The following is a 7692-nucleotide window of genomic DNA, read 5'->3' on the forward strand; positions in this document are numbered from 1 at the left end:
CTACTCCTTGGGTACTCTTCTTCCCCGTGGACCCCTGAGCTGCAAAGCGGTTGTATAATGGAGGAATATAATAGCTGGTAGAGGAGAAAACTCTTTGGCTAAAGAGTCCCCTCTCTAAAGTCCTCTACCTCACCAAACTCACTATAGTTCGTAGTCACTACTCAAACATAGTCTCATCCATCTAACCTTAGGGTTTAAAAAGTCCCTTCTCCCATGGCTTGTCCCTTCTTTTATAGGAGTCCTCATAGGTGACACTTGGCATGTTATGCATAATTATTTATTTTTGATAATTCAATAGTTTGATTATTCACCCACCCATGTGTCACTCTCTCATCAAGGATTTCCAAAATTATTTACTTAAATTTTAATTTAAACATAATATTTTTCCTCACCTCAACAAGATTCCTATTTGTTCTCCTAGTTGTCTCTTGATCCCCCATTTTACTCCATAATTTGTGTTCATTACTAAAGCCAATTGATATGTCAAGATTTGATCCCCTATCTACTCCATAATTTAACTCAAGTTATCTCTTAGATGGATATTCTTATGTTGGTTGTTGCCACATGGAGGTTATCTATATTTCTCTAAAATTTAATTTATTAATTTTATTTTAATTCACCATCCTCTTCTCTTAATTAGGTTTAACTATTTAAGGATTAATATTTATCCTTACATTTATGTGCATCTTTCCCCTTTTTAGCTAGTTAAACTACATTATCACCTAATATTTTCCAACATGGGAAGGGTAGGGTTTTTAAGGTAAAATATTTTATTTCTTCCTATGATTCTCTTAACCCAAGTTTTATTCTTGATTTAATTACCTCGATTTCTAAAATCATTAATCCTTGATGTGAATTTTCTTGGTTTTCATATCTTGATTATATTTATTAACTAATTTATTTTTTATGATTCCAAGGGTGCCAAGTTTGGTTGTGCCCTTCAAGAACATCCCTTGAAATTCCAAGGGTGTCATGCCTAACAATTTGTTTTTGATGCCAAGGGTGATGAGTTGGTCGTGCCCTTTAAGAAATTCCCTTGAAGTTCCCAGGGTGCCACGCCACTTTCCCTTCAAGCATTTAGTGGCTACGAGGGGAAAGTATAGGTGCAACAATAGTGACCACTATCATCTCTGAAGTTTCCTGCTATAGTGAGACTAATGGTGTCGGGGATCAAGGAATCTGCTTTGATGTGCGCCCCCGGTAAAATCCTCATGAGCGACCTAACTTTGGGACCTGCCCTCATGACATCGTGATCTTCAAGGTGAAGGTGTTTCAACCTTTCCAGCCCAAGTCATGCCGGGAGTGCTAGTGGGTGAGATCAGGGACACTGTCCCACCCCTCCCATGCAGTTCCATCCAATTATACAACCCCATCACCCATATGTCAGTCATTCGGCCAAGCAACTAATCTCTGCCTGTAACCACTAACATCTCATCAGAATATAGATATACATATGTAGCAGGTTTCAAATTTGACTTAGAATTTCAAAGATAAAATAATATAATTTTTCATCAAACCAGTTGTCGTCAACTCATCATATGCCAGTGCCTCTGGTGGTTTCGTGCTTAATGAAGTTACAAGGTATGAAGTTGCTCAAAACAAATTCCTTACGAAAGATCTTTGGTTTTGCATTTTTCTTTTTCAAGAGTACCCTTTCTTTTAGGATTTTCAACCTTCAGATTGCAGTTTTGCTAATGTAAAATCATTACGAGAAGCTTTCCATTGTATGCAAACAGTGAAAGGAAATCGTATTCTTTTTGAAGCTATTCAAATGGGGGCGTATTTTGTATTTTCGCTAGCGGAGACCTGCTTGAATCCCTCAACCTTCGGTTTTTTCGCATTTCGTCCTACTTGTAAATTTACGTTTTTTTTTTTCAGCAATGGACTGACTTAGTCTGATTAATTTGACAGAACTCAGTTTTGGCCGAGTCTTTAGCGAGATTGTTCTTCGTAAAGTCAGATTTGGCTCCGTTGTTACCTTGCCATGCCCACCATTTATTTGTGCTTGTCGTTTCGAATATGCAATCTGGTTAGGTATCAAACCATATTTTTTTTTTTGTCCAGACTTAATTGTGTGTGTTTTAAAGGACTTTGACATTCTTCTGGGCTTAAATACAAATTTAGGGGATTGTGTTTTGACTTCTTTTGACAGGACTCTAGCTAATTTCTGAGCCATGTGTATGACTCGGCAATATTATCTGTTTGTCATTACAGGCTATTAACTATTTTGGGTTCCTTCTGGCGAAGTAGAGCGGGCATTGCATTGTCTCGTTAATGAAGACTCAAGTCAGGCACTTTTTCTGTAACAGTTGTGCTATTGAATCCCCAAAAAATCTGTCTGAAATTGAAAAAATATCACTGCATCATGAAGATTTGAAAGGAAAAACCTATCTGGAATATTATTCGACTGACTCTGGAATTGACTGCTTGTGGAGTCCAAAATGGATCACTATGAGGCGATGGAGCAGATTGGCAAAGGGGCCTTTGGGACTGCGATTCTTGTACATCATAAGCTTGAAAGGAAAAAGTTAGTAGAAGCACAGTTACATATGGTTCTGCAAGATTTCAGTTGAGTTAAACGACTCCCTTAACGGTATTATCCAGCTTGACTCTTGTAATGAACAATGAGGGTTTCAGTTTAGCTTGACTCTCGCAATGAACAACGAGGATTTCAGTTTGATTTATTTTCTAAGAAAGAAAAAACACAATTAATTCCTACATGTTTAATATGGCCCTGCAAGCCAAGACCATTGTAGCCCCTAGTCTCCTCTTTTTGTTTCCATAGAACATTATGCCGTGCTCTTGGATAGCGATCTCGTTGAGTATTTTGGCCACCTCACCCGATTTTAGCCCTTTGATAATGCTTCTGTAGTGCCCAACTGTCTCGATGACCTTTGGAGTTGCCTGTTTGATGATATGCATGTGTAATGATCCGAGAGAGTTAGGGTTTCTTCCAAGCTATCTACAGGTGAAAAATCCCGGGTTTATTGAGATGCGCTGGTTCTTCGGCTGGTCATTCATCGTGTATCTCCGTGGATGGTTGCTACAGAATGGAACACAACCTCCAGCCGCTAACGTGGAGCCTATTAGAAAAACATATTTTACCTTGGTTGTATCGAGGGTTCAGAATTTAGTAAGGAAACTACATTTTAAGGGATCAGGGTTATCTATTACAGTCTGAACAAGTGCATTATGGTTGTTTCTTACCGGCCATAGGTAGGATTATTGGCATTCAATGGCAATAATTTCATGTGAATTGTTGGCATTGGTGAGTGATTTTAACTTCTGCTTCGAAGAAAGCAGTTATCATGTGTTGGGGCTTCGTGTAGGTAGAATGAAAGGAGTGTTTCAGAAGGGGAGTAGATATTAACAAAACTAGTCACGCATGCATAGGCCCATAGGTCTCAAAGGTTCAACTTCGCTCTGATACCAAGTGTAAGGAACCAACCCTATATTTATTTTTTTTTTAATTTTTTTAATCAGAATAAAAATACAACCAGAAGAGAATAACATTGGGAATTCAAATTTATTAAGCACTATCTAACACATCCCTAAATTTCATTTCATTGAACATATCATCTAATTTACATATATTTAACTAAAGCCATAAAGAAGTCATGCAAAATAATATTGTAACACATAGGTACCATTCACTAGAAAACGGGATTCAAACTTGATTTGCCGCTACTTTTCTTCCTTTGTTGTCGGTCACCTCTAAGTGTGAATAACAACGTGCTTGATCCGAATGCAGTGACCCATCGGTTGACCTCCCAGCTTACTCCTTGGGTACCCTTATTCCCCACAGACCCCCGGGTTGCAATGGGGTTGTACAATGGAGGAATGTAATAGCTGGTATAGGAGAGCACTCTTTGGCTCAAAAGTCCCCTCTCTAAAGTCCTCTACCTCACCAAACTCACTATAGTTCGTAGTCACTACTCTGACATAGTCTCATCCATCCAACCCTAGGGTAAAAAAAAGTCCCTTCTCCCATGGCTTGCCCCTTCTTTTATAGGAGTCCTCATAGGTGACACTTGGCATGTCATGCATAGTTAATTATTTTTGATAATTCAATAATTTGATTATTCACCCACCCATGTGTCATTCTCTCATCAAGGATCTTCAAAATTATTTACTTAAATTTTAATTAAACATAATATTTTTCCTCACCTCAACAAGATTCCTATTTCTTCTCCTAGTTGTCTCTTGATCCTCCTTTTTACTCCTTAATTTGCGTTCATTACTAAAGTCAATTGACAAGTCAAGATTTGATCTCCTATCTACTCCCTAATTTAATTCAAGTTATCTCTTAGATGGATATTCTTATGTTGGTTGTTGCCACATGGAGGTTCTCTATATTTATCTAAAATTTAATTTATTAGTCTTATTTTAATTCACCATCCTCTTCTATTAATTAGGTTTAACTATTTAAGGATTAATATTTATCCTTACATTTATGTCCATCTTTCCCCTTTTTACCTAATTAAACTACATTATCACCTAATATTTTCCAACATGGGAAGGGTAGAGTTTTTAAGGTAAAATATTTTATTTCTTTCTATGATCCTCTTAACCCAAGTTTTATTCTTGGTTTAATTACCTCGGTTTCTAAAATCATTAATCCTTGATGTGAATTTACCTAGTTTTCATATCTTGATTATATTTATTAATTTATTTATTTTTAATGATTCCAAGGGTGCCAAGTTTGGTTGTGCTCTTCAAGAACTTCCCTTGAAATTCTAAGGGTGCCACGCCTAACAGTTTATTTTTGATGCCAAGGGTGACAAGTTGGTCGTGTCCTTCAAGAAATTCCCTTGAAGTTCCAAGGGTGCCATGCCACTTGCCCTTCAAGCATTCAGTGGCTACGAGGGGAAAGTATAGGTGCAACGACAGAGACCACTATCATCTCTTATGTTGCCTGCTATAGTGAGACTAATGGTGTCGGGGATCAAGGAATTCGCTTTGATGTGCGCCCCCTTATAAATCCTCATGAGTGACCCAACTTTGGGACCTACCCTCATGACATCGTGATCTTCAAGGCGAAGGTGTTTCAACCTTTCCAGCCCAAGTCAAGTCGGGAGTGCTAATGGGTGAGATCAGGGACACTGTCCCACCCCTCCCATGCAGTTCCATCCAATTGTACAACCTCATGACCCATATGTGATTCATCCGGCTAAGCAACTAATCTGTGCCTGTAACCATTAACATCTCATTATAATATAGATAAACATATATAGCATGTTTCAAAATTGACTTATAATTTCAAAGATAAAATAATATAATTTTTCATCAAACCAGTTGTCGTCAACTCGTCATATGCGAGTGCCTCTAGTGGTTTCTTGCCATACTCAATAATCAATAGTAACAAGGTTTCTCAGTGTTAGCCATTGTCATAATAGCATCATTAACATCACCTAGTCGTTCGCATCATTGTTCATTGTGAACCAAAACTAATGCAAGTAGGTAATATAGGGGACACCTCCATCATGGCTATCATCATCAAAACATCAATGGAAACATACATATCCATCAAGCTATCAACAACGTAACATCAGTAGAAACATACCTATCCATCAAAGCTATCATCATCATGATTTTAATAGAGAGCATATATATCCTTTATTGCCATCATCATCATAAATTCAATAGAGACCAAACTTAACCGTTTATGCTACAATTATCATAATATCAATAGAGAACATGCATAACCATTAATGCTACAATCATCATAATACCAATAGATAACATACATAACCATTAATGCTATCTACATCATAATATCAATGGAGAACGTACATAAACATCATAACCATTAATATCTCAATCACTAATAATAAAGTCATGTGCCCGGATCCTCAAGCTGAGGTCCTCAAAGAATAATGTGTGGGCCTTAGGGCTAAATAAATGTTAGTGTCATATCACTGTCAGTCAACTAGAGTGGGGCACTACAGAAGTTGCGGAAGCACAACATCGACATGGAGGATAAACCTAAGATGGCATCAATAGGGGACTACTGGGATGAGCACACGACATAGGGAAATTTTGATCTTTTATGGGAGTATGAGGGTTTGTGCCCAACTTCGATTGCAGAGTTAAAAGGAATCAAGGGGGACATTGGGGAAATGAAGATTGTACTAAAAGTTAACGCTAATCCAGTGAAGCACAGACCATATAGACTGAAACCAAGAGTAAAGAAAAAGGTCAAGAAGGAAATAAACAAAATTTTGGAAGCAAGAATTATCTTCCTGGTGGAAGAGGTAGAATGGGTTAGTCCAATAGTGATACAAAATAAGAAGGATTCCACAGAGATAAGGGTCTGCATAGATTATCACAACCTAAACAACGCCTGCGTACATGACCCATTCCCCACACCCTTCATTGATGAAGTCCTAGACAATGTCGTGTTGAATGAAGCACACTCCTTCATGGGTGGGTTTTCATGGTACCATCAGGTCATAATAGCTGAAGAAGACAAGAAGAAGACCACCTTCAGGACAAAGTGGGGGTCGTATGCTTACCATGTAATGTTGTTTGGCCTCAAGAACACACCTGTTGTGTTCTCCCGGATTGTCATCAACACATTCAGAGATTATATTCACAGATTCCTAGAGGTATACATGGATGACTAGACAATATGCATCCTGTTGAAGAAGCACGCTAGCCTACTTAGGGTACTGTTTGATCGCTGTCGACAATTAGAGATCTCCTTATATCTAAAGAAGTGTATATTCGCAGTTCCATTTGGCACAATTCTGGGCCACATTGTATGCAAGGATGGCATCTGCGTGGACCTTGCCAAGGTTGCGGAAATTGTAAACATGGACCTGCCATCCAATGCCAAATAGTTATGATCGACGTTGGGGCACACAGGGTACTACCGCAGATTCATCCATAACTATGCTTGCATCATCGCTCCCAAGGAAAAGCTGCTCAAGAAAGAAGCATTCAAATGGTCGGAGGACTGTCAAGCTGCATTAAATATTCTGAAGGAGAATCTAGTAAGTGCTACAATTTTAGTGTATCCTAATTGGAATAAGCAGTTCCATGTACATATCGATGCATCGAAAATTGCTCTAGGGCTTGTGTTGTTGCAACCAAGAGAAGGAAACTTAGACCATCCCATCTACTTTGCTAGCAGGAAGTTGTCCACTGTAGAGAATAACTACACCACAACTGAGAGAGAAGCATTAGCCATGGTGTATTCCTTACAAACTTTCAAGCACTACTTGCTCGGGGGCCCATTCAAGTTCTTCATGGATCACTCGGCATTGAAATACCTAGTCAATAAGCCAATATTTGAAGGGAGGATATGCATATGGCTGCTATTGTTCCAGGAGTTCACATTCGAGGTAATCATCAAACTAAGCCGATTGAATGGCAGGTCTGATCATATGTCTATATTAGAATCAGGGGAAAGTTGGGGCTCTCTAGATGACCAACTACCTGATGCCTATCTATTATGAGTGGAAGAGATACTTGACTACCTAGAAGAAATTGCAACATTCCTAGCTACGAGGAAATGTCCAAAGGAATATACAACGGTGCAACAAAGTTACATGGTCATGCGAGCAACCGACTACCAGCTTATCGCAAAACATCTATACAAGTTGAGGCTGGATCAGGTGTTGTGGTGATGTGTCCTCCAACATGAATGACATGATGTTCTATGGGAATGTCACTCTAGGGTCACGGGTG

Source organism: Pinus tabuliformis, chromosome 2_1 (genome assembly GCF_031772625.1).
Source record: "Pinus tabuliformis cultivar Carrire ecotype Pingquan chromosome 2_1, CPIR1, whole genome shotgun sequence".
Taxonomy (NCBI): domain Eukaryota; kingdom Viridiplantae; phylum Streptophyta; class Pinopsida; order Pinales; family Pinaceae; genus Pinus; species Pinus tabuliformis.